Source organism: Marmota monax, unplaced genomic scaffold (assembly GCF_021218885.2).
Source record: "Marmota monax isolate L192 unplaced genomic scaffold, Marmota_monax_Labrador192_F-V1.1 WCK01_AAM20220418_F8-fsc00365, whole genome shotgun sequence".
NCBI classification, from domain to species: Eukaryota; Metazoa; Chordata; class Mammalia; order Rodentia; family Sciuridae; genus Marmota; species Marmota monax.
In genome coordinates this window covers 583,298-602,471 of record NW_026694544.1, presented here as the reverse complement: position 1 = coordinate 602,471, position 19,174 = coordinate 583,298, and positions in this window count along the sequence as shown.

Below are 19,174 nucleotides of genomic sequence, written 5' to 3'. Positions count from 1 at the left end.
TATCAGTACGCAAGTCTGAGCTCGCACACACTTGGTAAAGATCACCTTGACTGTCATTATAGTCCCTTTAAAAAAAAGGGACTATAATGTTTTAGTTGTAGTTGGACACAATACCTTCATTTTATTTTATATTTATGTGGTGCTGAGGATTGAACCCAGTGCCCCGCATTTGCTAGGCAAGCCCTCTACCGCTGAGCCACAACCCCAGCCAGTTATAGTCCCTTTGATGGATATGCTCATACACATTTATTGAAATAATGATTAGCTAACTAACACAAAGAATGAGTTCTATCTTAGAATTATAGAATTTAAAATAATATTGGTAGCAAGTAGATCTTTCAGCTGAGATGTGTGATAAATTTTAAGAAAAGCTTATAATTTCATTTTGAAATTACAGGTAAAATCCCATTGCACTCATAACTTTTATGCTTACTTTTGAGTGCATGAAAATATAGTTACAGATAAAAATGATTATAATGGATTTTAAAGCCTCATCAAAACTTACCAAATGACTATGGTTTACAGACAAACTAAGATAGCCTTTAAGTGGGATACTGTAATAAGAATATATGTGCTATTTCCTCTCAACAGTCCTCAGAAGTAATGTTACTGGCCACTATTAGGGAATGTGTTTCTTAACAATGTTGAATAAGTGGTATCATACAAGAAGGAAGAAATGTTTGTATAATACCATCCTCACCTCTGTGAATTGCATGTTATACTTTATACTTATTTTTATCATTCAACATTTTAGATTTTTTTGGTAAATGCATAGATAAGATCTCCATATTTCCTTTGATATTCCCACATTTTCAGTTTTCTCAAAGTGTCTATAAAATTTCATTCTCTTTCATCACTGAAACTTGGGTTTCTAATGGTAAACCAAATGTGAAAAATAAGATGTCATTAACTTAAAAAAGTTTCCATTTTATATTAAGAACTCTAAAAATACAAAGGTGAATTTATTCTTTGCTTCTTACAGTTGGGACTGTCACACGTTAAAATCTTCAACATTTCTTATTTTCAGATGTCCTGGCTACTATACAAAAGATAAGAAACAATTTATTCAATTGGTGTCAAAAGGAGGAAAAGTCTTCCTCTTTTCCTCTACTTTTCAGTAAGGAAAAACAAATGAAGTGCTAAACAATGTATATATGCAATGTGTATATGCATTTTTGTATTACTAAATTTTTCTTATTTCAACACCTTTGCTAAGGTCAAGGTAAACATGGCCTCTTCAGATGTTAGATTTTACTCAAAGGATATACTGAATTTGTAAAAATTATTTTGCATCTCTCAGACTCTAATTTGTGAAGTTTATAGGACTTATATTGACTAAAGCCTCTTTGTGGTTAATATGGCTTAATTTCACTTCTTTAATATATTCAGATTGGGAAACTGACTCAATTTTCAGGACTAGATCCCATTATACCTAAAAAAAAAAAAAATTAAAAAGCAATTTGTGTTTTACACTTGATGGCAAATTTCCATGGCTCAATAGTGTAGATATTTTCCCCTAATATCTATTAAAAGTCATTCTTCTATTAGAATAATAATTACAAAGGTCATTTCCTCTTTCAATCACCCCATTTATTTTCTTTCTCATTATTTTATCTTCCTGTTTCCCTTTTTAATACTAAAATATTTTAATATAAATTGTTTTCTAAATGTTAAAAATAAATAAGAACACCTATCACAGTTCAAATGACCTGCATTATTTCTATGAAGTCCTTTCTTTTGCATGAGCAAAACTGAGTTGACAGAAACATCAAATCAATCTCTAACATCTGTCACTGTGCCCATATACCATTCTTAATATTATGGTATCTTCATGGCAATATCCTTATTTTCTGCCTGTGTGTCAGTGGAAGTTTGACCCCCATTATGCACTTTATTCCACATAACTCACCCAAAGTTGATCCAGGGTATGAGAGCTAATCTGAGACAGCCGTGTTCCCAGATTGTTTCAGGTACACCTGGAAAGCAGAGGTTTCAGTGATAGTCTGGCCAGTCTCCAGAAACAATCAATTATTAAAATCTGACTTTATTTAGGAACAATAATTCAATTTATTGAATGCACTGCAAGAGATGAGTCAATTGCTGTACATAGTATTCAATTTAACTAGAAAGAATTCCCATGCCTAACATAGAAACAATGAATGTACTCATTACATATAGACTTTGTTTTTGTATGTTAATTGATTTTGGTACAAAGTCTACCAAGTTACAGCAAATTAACATAAAATTTGTCAAATAATCACTTGAGTGTAATATAGATTTATGCAGTTTTTTCAAAACACTTTGGAATGAGGGTATGATTTTCATATTTTCAAAATTAACAACTAATTTCCAACAAGTTAGCTTTTGTTGTATGAACTTAAAGAGTCAGTCATACAATATGAAGTCCTCTAAGCCACAATTATATTAAAACTTACAAAGTAGAGTTGAGTTGCATTGACTCAGAAAATTGTGAGATGTACAGAGTTTTTTCCTTTCCTTTTAGCTTTTAAAAAGTTACAAACATATATTGTTTAAAAATTTAATTTTGGTCTAGGGATGTAGCTCAATAGTAGAGCATTTGCTTTATGGTCAAGGCCCCAATTTCAATCCTCAACACTACAAAAGAAAAAAAAAAGTTTACTTCTCTTTTATTAAGATATTTATCTTTCTAGAAATCAAGTTACATTAAATCAGGAGAAATTTTTAAAACTCTTTTTTAAAAATATTTATTTTATCTCTTAGTTTTAGGTGGACACAATATCTTTATTTTACATGTATGTGGTTCTGAGGATCAAACCCAGTGCCTCATGCATGCTAGTGGATACCTCATGCATACCACTGAGCCACAACCCCAGCCCCTTAAAACTCTTTATTGTGGAAAAAGTTCAAACATTTAAAAAAATAAAGAGACTAGAAAGATAACAACCCCTACCCCCAGGCACCCAATTCCTAGTACTCATAATTACCCACATTTTGACAATATGGTTTTATCTATTTACCCCAACCAGCCCCCTTTTTGATTGAAAGTTTAAAGTAAATCTCATTGTTACTTCTATAAAAAGTTTGATGTGTACTCCAGAAGCAAATTCCTAACTTAGTTCCTTTATTGATTGATGGAGTTATTTATTTACTATCTCATATTAAACACTTGTTGAGTGTAGTATCATATTCTAGACCCTGCATTAAAGCCATGAAAATTGTTTGGTCATGTCATTGGAACCCTTTTTAAGAAGTTCTCTGGTGATTGGAAATGTAAACTGCTAACAATGGAATTATATTACTAACTACTAAATGGGTTTAAGCAATCCATGATGCTTCATGACTCCCAGACAATCTTTAGTATGACTTGTGAGATCCATACTTACCTGCCCCCATCAAACTCTCAATTCTATCTACTGGACCACAATCACTTTACAGTCCTTCTACATGAACATATTTAGTATTCCAAATGTCTGTTTTATTTTTTGCCCATACTGGTCTCTCTTTCTGGGATCTTTACCTCCAAACCAGGTAATCATCACCTCTTTGGAAAACCTGACTTTACCCCTCTCTTCCCAGAGAGCTAACAACTAGGTATTCATCCTTTGTACTTCCAAAGAACCTTCTATATGTCTCTACAGTAGCACAGAATTTGGATATATTTTAGCTTTATATTTTTCTGACTCACTAAACTAAGAGATTTTTAGGACAATTCCTGAATTTTGGAATGCTATATCCCCATGATATGGAACAATTCAGAATACAACAGGCACTTAATATAAGAGGAATATTTTTTCCTCAGAATGTGTGTGTCGAGTAAATAAACCATGATCATTTCTGGAGTTATATTAGGGTGGTTCCTAATATGGCCCATGGAACCACTGATAGTTTTTTCATTGAAATGAAGGAAACAAAGAAAGCATTGTATTTAAAAGAAGCAACAGAAAGTCATGTGACATTTGGATATTAGATTTACCCTTTTGGTCTTTATAATGTTATTATTTGAATATAAAAATAAAGAGATGCTATGATTGATGAAAGAAGTTCACCGAATACAAAATAATAGCATACTATCATCCTAATAATGGCGAATTTGTGGTCCTAAGTTAAAGTAATGGACATCACTTCTCCTGCACCCACCTCAAATTCCCCTTTGCCTAAATATTTAGTGTCAGATCAGGCTGGTACAATGTTCTTCCATATCTTATATCTCCACCTTATATTTTGAACTCTTAAGAATCAGAGGTAAGGGCTGGAGTTGTGACACAGTGTAGAGCACTTGCCTAGCACACATGAGGCACTTGGTTCATTCTCCAGCACCACATAAAAAACTAAACAAAATAAAAGTATTGTGTCCATCTACAACTAAAGTATTAAAAACAACAACAACAAAAAGAGAGGGCTGGGGCTGTAGTTTAGTGGCAGAGCACTTGCCTAGCATGTGTGAGGTACTGGGTTTGATCCTCAACACCACATAAAAATAAACAAATAAAAGACATTCTGTCCATCTACAACTACAAAAAATTTTTCTAAAAAATCAGAGGTAAACAAATACACTGTAAATAGGATACCAAATACATAGCATTGTGCTTCAGCATGGCCCTGTGTAGCAAGTAGAAAAAAGTGTCTGGGTCATTATGCTTACCACTGGAGCAATTCCACACATAGGACCACTAAATAGAGCTGGAAACAAACCTAGAGATTGTCTAGTCCAAATCCCCTTTCAAATAAGTTAGATGATTTGTCCAAGCTCACAGCCTCTGCAATCTTTCCAAGATTATTGTATAAATGGCAGAGCCAAATCATCAAAAGAGAATAACTTTTCATGAAGGAGGTCAACATGATTTCTGCATGAGAAATGATGTTTGTTGGTTTCACTCAAGTTGTTTCAGGGGATAAATAAGCATGACTAAGTAATTCTGGAGAGCAAGTTTATATTTAAACTTTCAAAAAGCTTTTTGACAGGTTTCATATCAGAGATTATTTAAACAATCTCCATAAGAAATCAGCTTGGAGAGAAATAGGGGGAAATTTGACTAGTTAATAAAATAGATAAGAATCAAGTCCTAATTCTGTCTCTTAGTGGCCTTGGGGGGAAATTATTTCAACTTGCTTTTATCATTTTTCCACAAATAATTTAAGTAATATGTTTGTAGAACACCCCTGGTGCCGCAGTCTGGCTAGGCACAAATCACCGAGCCACCACAAAGCACTTGTATGTTCAAATAGGAAACTTTATTGCCCGAACTCTACCAGCACTCCACGCACACTCCCCGGGAACTCTCTCAGCTCTCCCCCGGGCTCCTCGCCTCCCCCACTTGGACCCCGGGAGAACTCAATGGGAACTCCAAAGTAGCAAAGTAGCGGGCGCCTGAGGCAGCAGGAACCACCCTCTTCCCTGAGCCGCCCTATTCTTGGAGCCACCCTATTGCCGGACAGCAGGGGTCCATATACAACTGGATACACAGCTTAACATAAGCATCATCATCTCAATGGCTGGCTGGCATCACCTCTCAACCACTCCCTTCTGGCAGAATGCCATGCATCATCCCGACTGGGCTGTGGCCCTCAACACCCTGGTTAAGTCCCCACTTAAAAAAAAAAAAAAAGTACTTTGACCTAAGTCATAGGGCCTGGTGTAAGGTCTGAATGAGATAGTATTATTCATAATAAAAGCTGACATAGATTGGGTACTTAGTACATGGCATACACTTTTCTAAGTGTTTAATAGTCTCATTCAATCCTCACAACCCCCTCCCAAGACATTATTATCCCCTCACTTAAAAGATGAGAGAACTGAGGCATAGAATGGTTAAGTAACTTATCCTGTGTCATGGAGCTAGTAATTTGTAAATACAGGAACCAAACCTAGGAGTGCTTGCTCCAGAGCCCTCACTTAGCCAGTCAATCTCCTGACTCTTGGGCTAATTATTAATATGCACAAACCCTTTTCCATGTGCAGAACTAAGTACATAATAAGGGCTTAATAAATGTTAGCTCTTACTATTTTTATACTTTCTCATATGGAAGAAGAAAGGAATACCTAATATTGACTGAAGAATTATCTCACACCACATTTACTTGATATAACTTGATTTCCCCTTAGTCTGGAACAGTTGTCCTGCCTTTTTCATCTTTCATGACATTGGTAGTCTTTTTTTAAGAATCCAGGGAAAGTATTTTTCAGAATGTTGCTCAGTTTGAGTTTCACTAAATTGTGTCTTCATGATTCAATTAACGTTAAAGATTTTTGGCAAGAATACTATGTAGGTATTGTTGTACCCTCCAAGCACTTTTTAAAAAATTAGGGCATTATACATAGTAGTTGGTTTCATTTTGACAACATGATAACATGCATGGAATTTGATTTACTCTATTTCAGTCCCCATCTTCCCTTATTCTCCTCCCTCCCCCATCCTCCTTCCTCTATTGGTCTTCCTTTCATTTATTTATTTGTTAATTTTTGATTGGTGCTTTCTGCATGTACATAAAGGTGAAATTTCCTGTAGTATATGTATAGATGCTCATAATGTGATTTTGTTAAATTCATTCTGCATTTCCTCCCCTTTCCCATCTCTCCTCTCCTCCCTCTTCTACTCCACTGATCTTCCCTATATCTTTATGATATTCAATTCCCACTTACTCCCCTTTTTTTTTAAATTTCAACTTTCATATATGAGAGAAAACATTCAACCCTTGATTTTTATTCTCCAGTTCCACCCATTTACCAGCAAATGCCATAATTTTATCCTTTATGGCTGAGTAAAACTCCATTGTGTATATATGCCACATTTTCTTAATCCATTCGTTAATTGACAAGCATCTGGACTGGTTCCATAATTTGGCCATTATGAATTGTGTTGCTATAAACATTGATGTGTCTATATAACTATAGCATGCTGCTTTGATTCTTTTGGAAAAATACCAGGGGCTAGGAGAGCTGAGTCATATGGTTCATTTCTAATTTTTTGAGAAATCTCTATCCTGCTTTCCAGAGTGGTTGTACTAATTTGCAGTCCCACCATCAATTCATGAGTGTACCTTTTCTTCAAGCACTTCTTAAAACTTAAAATAGGAGAGATTTAGAACTGTTGAAGTCCTACTGTATCTTCAGAGAAGTCAAAGGAAGTACTTTCATTCATTCAAAAGACTTAAACTGGGAGGCCTTAATCCATAAAAGTTAAATCTGTTAAGAAATCAAGGAATGCTTTAAAATGTTTTTAACTATTTGCAGGCGACATGTAGGGGCGAGTATGGCTTTCCACAGATCTCTTGACATTACTGTTAAGAACAGAATGCTGACTTTTATAACCTGACGCTAAATGGTGTGTTATTTTTTTTTTTCATTTTAGCTTGCCTAAAAATGGCATTTTCTAATGTCTATCTCAACACAAAATCAAATCCCACTCTGCTAGGCGTTTGCAACATTGATTCTAAATGTATTTGCAGAATACATTTGGAAAGACTTTAAAATGTTTGAGAGGACTTACATATCAACACAGGCTACTCCTAAATTTTATATTCTTAATGACCTTGAGTATATAGTTCTTTTTTTTAAGTATTTTTTTATATCTTTTTTAAAATAATTTATTTTTATATGGTGGTGAGGATTGAACCCAGTGCCTCGAACATGCTAGGTAAGTGCTCTACCACTGAGCTACAACCCCAGCCCCAGTGTATAGTTCTTTAACATAACAATTGAAAGTCCTTAAAACTTGGGCAGATATAAATGCACAGAGTATAGAGAAAATCACCAATTTTTCCAAAATTTCCAAACTGAAATTTACTTTTGCTACTGTTTCATGACAATGAAGTATAATAAGATTAATATGGATTTGGGATGCAAAAAGAATTTAAACCCCCACATTGCTACTGTCCAGATACTCCCCTATATTTGAGTAATTTAACTCCTGTAAGTTATATTTTCCACATTTGTAAAATGGAAATGATAACATTTACCTTTCAGTATTGTTATGAGTACTGAAAAATTCTTAAAAGTATTGGTTTTATAATTATGGGAGAGAAAAAAAATCTTTGATTTGATCCAAGAACAGCATGGTTCACTTGGACAATCAAACCCTATCTTCTGTATAAATTAATCAGTTACTTGATTATGTTTGCTACTTATTAAATTTTTCTCCAAGTGAAAAGTGCCAGACCTGGGCTGGGGATGTGGCTCAAGCGGTAGCGCGCTCGCCTGGAATGCGTGCGGCCCGGGTTCGATACTCAGCACCACATACCAACAAAGATGTTGTGTCCGCCGAGAACTAAAAATAAATAAATTAAAAAAAAAAAAAAAAAAAAAAAAGAAAAGTGCCAGACCAAACATTCTTCAAGTCTCTTATTCTATTTGACACAAGTTCCCAACCTTAGGTTGTGTGAAACAACCCAATATCTGTATGATAAATTATCCTGTTTGCTTAAGAAAGATTATGTTTAGTTTTTGCCACCTATAAGCAAAAAAAAAAAATATTAACACACCATTTAGCATCAGGTTATTAGTGCCCAGCTTGGTTAATATCAAGGATGGTCAACTAGTACTAATAATTCCTTTAACAAACAGGTTGATGTTTTCATTATCATTCTCACATCAGAAGGTGCAATACTCACAGGGCTCTATGTGATTTGATATTGTTTTCTAGTTTATTTTCATTCCATTCTCCCATTTTGACTTCTCTTCATTCTTATTGTAATTTCCCCTATTTTTATGTTAAGGAATAACATATAAGAAATACATATAAAGTAAAATACAGAATTATTAATGCTATACTTTACTGAATCTTTATCAATGTATACCACCCAAATAAAATATAACAAATTTACATCACACGTAGATACCCTTAACACCATTTACAAGGAAACCACTATCTTAAGTTTGCCTGTTCTTGATTTTATGTAAATGAATCATACAGTATTGTATTCCTTTGTGCCTAGTTTCTTACCCCATATTGTTCAGAGATTCATTCATGTTACTGCATGTATTCATAGTTTATGCTTTTATTTCACTGTATGGTATTTCATTGTATGAATATACCATAATTTATTTATACATTTGCCTATAGAGGGACATTTGGTTTGCTTCTAGTTGGTGGCTACTATGAAAAAGATGGCTATTATAAATAACAATGATTATATGAAAGATTATTATGTACAAGTCTTTTGTGGAAATATGTGCTTTTTTCTCTTGGATGCATAGGGATAGAATTGATGAATCAGAAGGTAGTTCTTTTGGGGGACAGCATTAGTAGATAATCCCAAATATTTTCAAAGTGGTTATATACCTTTTTGCCATGCTACCAACAATTTATAAGTCCCAATTGTTTCACATTCTTACCAACACTTACTAGTTTCATTCTTAAATTTTAGCAATATTAGTAGATAGATAGTGGAATTTCATTGTAGCTCTAATTTGCATTTCCCTAGTGACAAATTCATGTGGCAATTCTAAATTTATGTGAAAGTACAGACCTAGAATATTTGTGATGATACTGAAAATGAAAATTGGAAGACTTGTACTACTAGATTTCAAGACCAACCATAAAATTACTAGTATGAACAAAGTGAGGAACAGAGACCAGAGAGTAGACCTATACATATGCAGCTGCTCATTTTTCAATTATTTTGCCCATTATTCAATAAAATGGAGAAATGGCTCTGGTATAACTAGAACAATTTAAAAAAAATGGTTCTGATATTACTGTGTCTTCATATTAAACATTAATTTAATAGAGTGTTAGATCTAAATGGTAAGTCTAAAATCACAAGGCTTCTTTGAAAAGAGAGATATCTTTATGATTTTGAGGTAGGTGAGAAAACAGAACACAAAGAGCACCAGCCATAAAGGAGATAAATTATATTACTGACTGAACTTAAGAACTTTTGTTCATCAACAAAACAAAATGAAACAGTAAAAAAAAAAAAAGTAAGATACAGGCTGGGAGAATGTATTTGCAACATACTTATCAGTCCTTCATCTGATAAGGACTTGTATCCAGAATATGTTTTTATTATTTTATTTTTGTGTTACTAGAGATTGAACTGAGGGGTGATCTACCACTGAGCTACATCCTAGCCTTTTTAAATTTTTTATTTTCAGATAGGGTTTCCCTAAGTCACAAAGCTGGCCTCAAATTTGTGAACCTCCTTTGTAAGCTTTTTGAGCCATTGGGATTAAAGGCATGCGACACCACGCCTGGCTCCAGAATATGAAAAATATATATATTTTTTTTGGGGGGGAGGGGTACCAGGGATTAAACCCAGGGATGCTTAATTGCTGAGCCATATCCCAGCCCTTTTTATATTTTATTTAGAGATAGGGTCTCAATAAGTTGCTTAGGGCCTTGCTAAATTGCTGAGGCTGGCTTTGAAATTGTGATCCTCCTGCCTCAGCCTCCCGAGCTGCTGGGATTACTGGCATGTACCACTGCACCCAGCTCCAGAATATAATATTAAAAAATTATTATAAATTAATTTTTAACAAAACTAAATAACCTAATTTAAAAAATGATAAAATACTTGAACATAATTTCACAAGACACTATTCATATGGCCAATAAGCATATAAAAGGTGCTGAATATCATTCTCTGTTCTTTTTTTTAATATTTATTTTTTTACTTGTAGTTGGACACAATACATTTATTTTACTTATTTATTTATTTCTTTTTTCTTTTTTTTTATTGGTTGTTCAAAACATTACAAAGCTCTTGACATATCATATTTCATACATTTGATTCAAGTGGGTTTTGAACTCCCAATTTTACCCCAAATACAGATTGCAGAATCACATCGGTTACACATCCACATTTTTACATAATGCCCTATTAGTAACTGTTGTATTCTGCTACCTTTGCTATCCTCTACTATCTCCCCTCCCCTCCCCTCCCATCTTCTCTCTCTACCCCATCTACTGTAATTCATTTCTCTCCTTGTTTATTTTCCCATTCCCCTCACAACCTCTTATATGTAATTTTGTATAACCATGTGGGTCTCCCTCCATTACCATGCAATTTCCCTTTTCTCTCCCTTTCCCTCCCACCTCATGTGTCTGTTTAATGTTAATCTTTTCTTCCTGCTCTTCCTCCTTGCTTTGTTCTTAGTTGCTCTCATTATATCAAAGAAGACATTTGGTATTTGTTTTTTAGGGATTGGCTAGCTTCACCAAGCATAATCTGCTCTAGTGCCATCCATTTCCCTGCAAATTCCATGATTTTGTCATTTTTTACTGCTGTATAATACTCCATCGTGTATAAATGCCACATTTTTTTTTTTATCCATTCATCTATTGAAGGGCATCTGGGTTGGTTCCACAGTCTAGCAATTGTGAATTGTGTTGCTATGAACACTGATGTAGCAGTATCCCTGTAGTATGCTCTTTTAAGGTCTTCAGGGAATAGTCCGAGAAGGGCAATAGCTGGGTCAAATGGTGGTTCCATTCCCAGCTTTCCCAGGAATCTCCATCCTGCTTTCCAAATTGGCCGCACCAGTTTGCAGTCCCACCAGCAATGTACAAGAGTACCCTTTTCCCCACATCCTCTCCAGCACTTGTTGTTGTTTGGCTTCATAATGGCTGCCAATCTTACTGGAGTGAGATGGTATCTTAGGGTGGTTTTGATTTGCATTTCTCTGCTAATGATGATGAGCATTTTTTCATGTACTTGTTGATTGATTGTATGTCCTCCTCTGAGAATTGTCTGTTCAGGTCTTTGGCCCATTTGTTGATTGGGTTATTTGTTTTCTTATTGTTTAATTTTTTGAGTTCTTTGTATACTCTGGATATTAGGGCTCTATCTGAAGTGTGAGGAGTAAAAATTTGTTCGCATGATGTAGGCTCCCTATTTATCTCTCTTATTGTTTCTCTTGCTGAGAAAAAACTTTTCAGTTTAAGTAAGTCCCATTTGTTGATTCTTGTTATTAACTTTTGTGCTATGGGTGTCCTATTAAGGAATTTGGAGCCCGACCCCACAATATGTAGGTCGGAGCCAACTTTTTCTTCTATCAGACGCAGAGTCTCTGATTTGATATCTAGCTCCTTGATCCACTTTGAGTTAACTTTTGTGCATGGCGAGAGGAGGGGATTCAGTTTCATTTTGTTGCATATGGATTTCCAGTTTTCCCAGCACCATTTGTTGAAGATGCTATCCTTCTTCCATTGCATGCTTTTAGCTCCTTTATCAAATATAAGATAGTTGTAGCTTTGTGGATTAGTCTCTGTGTCCTCTATTCTGTACCATTGGTCCACCCGCCTGTTTTAGTACCAGTACCATGCTGTTTTTGTTACTATTGCTCTGTAATATAGTTTTAAATCCGGTATCGCTATACTACCTGATTCACACTTCCTGCTTAGAATTGCTTTTGCTATTCTGGGTCTTTTATTTTTCCATATGAATTTCATGATTGCTTTCTCTATTTCTACAAGAAATGCCATTGGGATTTTGATTGGCATTGCATTAAACCTATAGAGAACTTTTGGTAATATGGCCATTTTGATGATGTTAGTTCTGCCTATCCATGAACAGGGTATATTTTTCCATCTTCTAAGATCTTCTTCTACTTCTCTTTTTAGGGTTTTGTAGTTTTCATTGTATAAATCCTTCACATCTTTTGTTAGGTTGATTCCCAAGTATTTTATTTTATTTTTTTGAGGATATTGTGAATGGAGTGTTTTTCCTCATTTCCGTTTCAGAAGTTTTGTCGCTGATATACAGAAATGCCTTTGATTTATGCGTGTTGATTTTATATCCTGCTACTTTGCTGAATTCATTTATTAGTTCTAGTAGTTTTTCTGTAGACCCTTTTGGGTCTTCTAGGTATAGAATCATGTCATCCGCAAGTAGTGATAATTTAAGTTCTTCCTTTCCTATTTTTATGCCTTTAATTTCTTTCGTCTGTCTAATTGCTCTGGCCAGTGTTTCGAGAACTATATTGAATAGAAGTGGTGATAGAGGGCATCCCTGTCTTGTTCCAGATTTTAGGGGGAATGCCTTCAATTTTTCTCCATTGAGAATGATGCTAGCCTGAGGCTTAGCATAGATAGCTTTTACAATGTCGAGGTAAGTTCCTGTTATCCCTAGTTTTTCTAATGTTTTGAACATAAAGGGATGCTGTACTTTGTCGAATGCTTTTTCTGCGTCTATTGAGATGATCATATGGTTCTTATCTTTACATCTATTGATGTGGTGAATAACATTTATTGATTTCCGTATATTGAACCATCCTTGCATCCCAGGGATGAATCCTACTTGATCATGGTGCACAATTTTTTTGATGTGCCTTTGTATCCAATTCGCCAGAATTTTATTGAGGATTTTTGCATCTAGGTTCATCAGAGATATTGGTCTGTAGTTTTCTTTCTTTGAAGTGTCTTTGTCTGGTTTCGGAATCAGGGTGATGTTGGCCTCATAGAATGAATTTGGCAGAGCTCCCTCTTTTTCTATCTCCTGAAATAGCTTGAAAATTATTGGTATTAATTCTTCCTTAAAGGTTTTGTAAAACTCCGCTGTATACCCATCCAGTCCTGGGCTTTTCTTGGTTGGAAGTCTTTTGATTGCTTCTTCTATTTCATCTATTGATATTGGTCTGTTTAAGTTGTGAGTATTCTCCTGACTCAGTCTGGGCAAATCATATGACTTTAGGAATTTATCGATGTCTTCACTATCTTCTATTTTATTGGAATATAGGTTTTCAAAATAATTTCTAATTGTCTTCTGTATTTCTGTAGCGTCTGTTGTGATATTGCCTTTTTCATCCCGTATGTTAGTAATTTGAGTTCTCTCTCTTCTTCTCTTCGTTAGCATGGCTACGGGTCTGTCGATCTTATTTATTTTTTCAAAGAACCAACTTTTCGTTTTGTTAATTTTTTCAATAGTTTCTTTTGTTTCAATTTCGTTGATTTCCGCTCTGATTTTAATTATTTCTTGCCTTCTGCTACATTTGATGTTGTTTTGCTCTTCCTTTTCTAGGGCTTTGAGATGAAGTGTGAGCTCATTTATTTGTTGGTTTTTCCTTTTTTTGAGGAATGACCTCCAGGCGATGAATTTCCCTCTTAAAACTGCTTTCATTGTGTCCCATAGATTCCGATACATTGTGTCTGTATTTTCATTTATCTCTAAGAATTTTTTGATTTCCTCCTTTATGTCTTCTGTAACCCATTGATCATTCAGTAACATATTGTTCATTTTCCATGTGATGTAGGATTTTTCCTTCCTTCTTTTATCATTGATTTCCAGTTTCATTCCATTATGATCAGATAAAATGCATGGTATTATCTCCACCCCTGTATATTTACTGAGGGTTGCCCTATGGCATAATATATGGTCTATTTTTGAGAAGGATCCATGTGCTGCTGAGAAAAAAGTATATCCACTTGATGATGGTTGATATATTCTATATATGTCAGTTAAGTCTAGGTTGTTGATTGTGATATTGAGTTCTATAGTTTCTTTATTCAACTTTTGTTTGCAGGATCTGTCAAATGGTGAGAGAGGTGTGTTGAAGTCACCCATAATTATTGTGTTGTGGTCTATTTGATTCTTGAACTTGAGGAGAATTTGTTTTATGAATGTCGCAGCACCATTATTTGGTGCATAAATTATTGATAATTGTTATGTCTTGTTGGTGAATGGTTCCTTTTAACAGTATGTAATGTCCTTCCTTATCCCTTTTGATTAACTTAGTCTTGAAGTCGATTTTATTCGATATGAGGATGGCCACCCCTGCTTGCTTACGAGGACCGTGTGCGTGGTATATTTTTTCCCAACCTTTCACCTTCAGCCTGTGTATGTCTTTTGCAATCAGATGTGTCTCCTGGAGGCAGCATATTGTTGGATTTGTTTTTTTAATCCATGTTACCAGCCTATGTCGCTTTATTGGAGAGTTTAAGCCATTAACGTTTAGAGTTACTATTGATATATGGTTTGTACTTCCAGCCATGTTTGATTATTTATCTTCTTTTTTTTATTTAATTTAGTTTGTTTCTCCATGGTTAGCTTTCCCCCCACCCTCTGCTTTTATAGAGGCACTTCCCACTGATGGTTTTGGTTATTGTTTTTCATTTCTTCCTCGTGTAGTGTTTTGCTCAAGATGCTTTGCAATGCTGGTTTTCTGGCTGCAAATTCTTTCAGCTTTTGTTTGTCATGAAAGATTTTTATTTCATTGTCATACCTGAAGCTTAATTTGCTGGATACAGGATTCTTGGTTGGCATCCATTGTCTTTCAGTGTTTGAAATACGTTGTTCCAGGATCTTCTCGCTTTCAGCGTCTGTGATGAAAAATCCGTTGTTAACCTTATTGATTTACCCCTGAATGTAATCTGCCTCCTTTCTCTTGTAGCTTTTAATATTTTCTCTTTGTTCTGTATATTGGATATCTTCATAACAATGTGTCTTGGCGTTGGTCTACTGTGATTTTGTGTGCTCGGTGTCCTGTATGCATCCAAAATTTGTATATCCGTTTCCTTTTTTATTTCTGGAAAGTTTTCTGTAATTATTTCATTCAGCAGGCTACTCATTCACTTGGTTTGAATCTGTGTACCTTCTTCTATCCCGATGACTCGTAGGTTTGGTTTTTTTATGTTATCCCATATCTCTTGGATGTTTCTCTCGTGATTTTTAACCAGCCTTTCTGAGTTGGCTAGGCTCTTTTCAAGATGATATGTTTTGTCTTCATTATCTGACGTTCTGGCTTCTACTTGCTCCACTCTGTTAGTGATACTCTCAATTGAGTTTTTAATTTGGTTTATCGTTTCCTTCCTTTCTAGAATTATTGTTTGATTTTTTTTAATAATCTCTATCTCCTTATAAAGATGCTTAACTTCTTCTTTTATCTGTTTATGTAATTCATTTTCAAAGTGTTCTTTCACTGTTTGGATTTGCTGTCTCGTATCCTCTTTAAGGTTCCATTCCATCTGTCTAAGGTATTCCTTGAGTTCTTTATATGACCATTTTTCTGCTGACTCTAGGTCCTCCTGAATATTTAGGCTGTCCTTCATTGTTTGTACTCCTTTTCTTCCTTGCTTTTTTATGCTGCTCATGTTACTTCTTGTTCTGGTTGACTGCTGAGTTACTGTTTACTCTTATAAATTTATTTGATGCTTGGGAGGAAAGATATTAGAAGGGAAGGGAAGAAGTCACTAGAGAGAATGAGAGTAGGCAGGTAGAATTCAAGGAAGGGGGAATAAGAAAATTGAAAAGAAATGAAAAGACAAAAGAAACAAAAACAAAACACACACACAAAAGTTAGAAAATAAAGAAAGAAAAGAAAAAAAAATTTTTAACAAAAATAATGATAATAAAAATAATGAAAATTAAAATTAACAAAAATAAAATAAAATAATTAAAAACATTTTAAAAAGTTAAAGAACAACAACAACAACAAAAATTGAAAATGAAAGAAAAAAAATGATAATAATATTAATAATAATAAATGCAATCATAGAGTTCGATTAATTTCTCTTCCAGTAGGTGGAGCTGTGCCCACTGGGTCAAGCTTCTCCTCTCAATAGGTGGGAACCAATCACTGTGCAGCAGCTCTTCCTCACAGACTGGGCAGATCTCCAATCCTGAGTGCCTAGGGCCTTCTCTTGTGTTTCCTCAAGCCAGGCCATGCTCACCCGTGACGCTCACCACAATACTGGCTACACGCCATGTCTGCTGCTCCTGGGAGCCCTGTCGTGCTGGTTTCAATGCAGTTATCTCCTCCGCCCGTGACGTCAGTTCTCTGCCAAGGTGGTATCGAATGCATATGGTGACCGTTCGTTCCCTTTGCCGGGTGACCAATGCAATGGGTGGGTCCTGACTATCTCTCCCAATCCCCGTTTCAATCCTGTGGCCACTGCCTATGAAGGCTCGGTTGGTTTTTACCTCTGAAAGTTCATAAGGGCCAACCAGTTATTTCAGCGGGATCGTTAGTGCTGAGTCACGAGAAGCAGGCGAACCGGAGCTTGAATGCAGCCGATCCGGGCTCGGTGTGTGTGTTCTGAGGGGCCCAGACTGTACACCCCAGATCCACGTCAGCTCAGCATTGCCTAGTGATCCTGAGCAAACAGCATTTATACAGTTTACAGCTCCCTATGCCCGTGCAGTTGAAGAGGTCAGAGACTTGATCTCTCCCCGCCCGCTGCCATGTTAGATCTCCTCAATGATATTCATGTTGCCCTTACAGCTTCCTGGCATAAGCAATTTCTTGGGATTATACAAACTGCTGCTTCTGTTTCCAGTCCAGATTTCTAGAAATTAAACCCTGCCGCCGTCGCCTCTTCCCCGGGGCCACGCTCAGGGGCGCCGCGCTCGTCCGCGACCGTAGCTGTGCCGCTGCCCGGTGCCCAGCCCCCGGGGCCCAAGTGGCTGCCGCCGCGGCTCTCCGACCCCTCCTCTGGAGCACGGGTCCCCTCGCAGGGGGATGCAGAATGACCCCAGAGCAGGCTCTGCCCGAAGGTGCAGCGGCGAACAGGGGACCCAGGCGCTCAAGGCTGCGGTCCAGCCTTCGGAGGACAGGGTTCGGCACGCAGCCCAGCTCCAACCTCTAGGTGCGGCTGCCAGACAATGTAGACATAGCCATCAAGACAGCAAGCAGAGAGCAAATGGTGGCTCCCGCGGAGTGGATTTTCGGCACAGAAACCGCAGCCCAGCCAACAATCCCAATCCACAAACTCTCCCTGTATGAAAAATATTCAAAAAAAAAAAAAAGGCGGGGCGCACTGAGCTTTCTTTGCCTAGGGTACTTACAATCCACTGCTGATTACACGTTCAGCTTCTCTGCCCGGAGCGAAGCGAAAGAGGAAGCAGATGGGAGCAAAGTGCCCACGGCTCTGGGCGGCTATTTTATTTATTTATATGTGGTGATGAGGATCGAAACCAGGGCCTCACACATGCTAGGCAAGCGCTCTACTGCTGAGTCACAACCCCTGCCCACTCATTCAATGTTCTTTAAAGGTACTATGATCTTTCCTATACATGTACCTTCTCTCCCTAACACATTGTTCTCCCCCATTATCACAAACTACTTCAAAGACTAGATTGCACCTCCCATTACAACCCCTCTTGGCACACATCTTCTAGTTCCTCATAGCCTCTACCACATTGTGACCAACTATTTGTTTGATACCTGTCTTCCACAAGGAATGAAGGTATGACAGTCAGCCATGCCTGTAGCATAAGCAAAGTACTTAATTCATAGTTAAATACATAATACATTTTTTTAAATATAGGAAGGTAAAAAAAAAAAGACCTGCATATAGACTAAGAAGAATAATCAAGCCACTATGGGATAGCAAATAATCTAAGAATAAAATAAACCAGATTAAACACTTTAGTTTAATAGGAATAAGAATTTGGTGCACTGTGTATTTAAAAGTGAAATTACTTTAGCATTTTAAACAATGCACAGGTTATCTCAAGAAACTTGTCAATAGAAACACTGCAAACTAAGGGCTTCTACTCTACCCCCAGTGGAACTGGTGATCATTACTATCTGTCTTGCAATTTGAATTCTACTCTATGCCTGTGGCTAATAATGAGCCAGAATGAATGCGGTAGCTTCCAAGTAAGGTATGGCATGATTAAATATCTCATGTTTGGGAAAAATCAGCTTTAAAACACAAATGCCTCATTTCCCACTAGCAAATTAATGGAAACCAGACACCATTTCTATTAATTTATCCTTTACTTCTTATTACATCTGATTTAAAAACAACCCTTATTTGTTGTTCTTAGTAACAAGTTGCATTTCCAAATAAATGTAGATCAGCTGCCAAGATCTTCATTCCACATATTTTTCTACAATGTGACCTTGCTACTCCCCCATTGAAGCAGGAATTTGCATTCTTTCCCTTTGAATCTAGGTAGGCTCTGACTGTTCCAAATAATAGAAGTGGTGGTACATAATTTTTGAGGTTAGGTCATATAATGCCCTCAGCATCTATATTATTCTTTTGAAAAGCTCGCTCCAGGGATACTTCCTTTTCAGAATTCACCTTGTTATGAAAGCCCAAAATTGAGTGGCCAAAAGTGGGTACTCCTAGTTACCCAATAGTATAGGTGAGCATTCTTCATGTCATCCTAGCATAAGCATAGGCTTTTCTTTTTTCGGTGGGGAGGTATGGAGGATTGAACTCAGGAACACTCAATCACATCCCCAGCCCCATTTTGTATTTTATTTATAGACAGGGTCTTGCTGAGTTGTTCAGCACCTCGCTTTTGC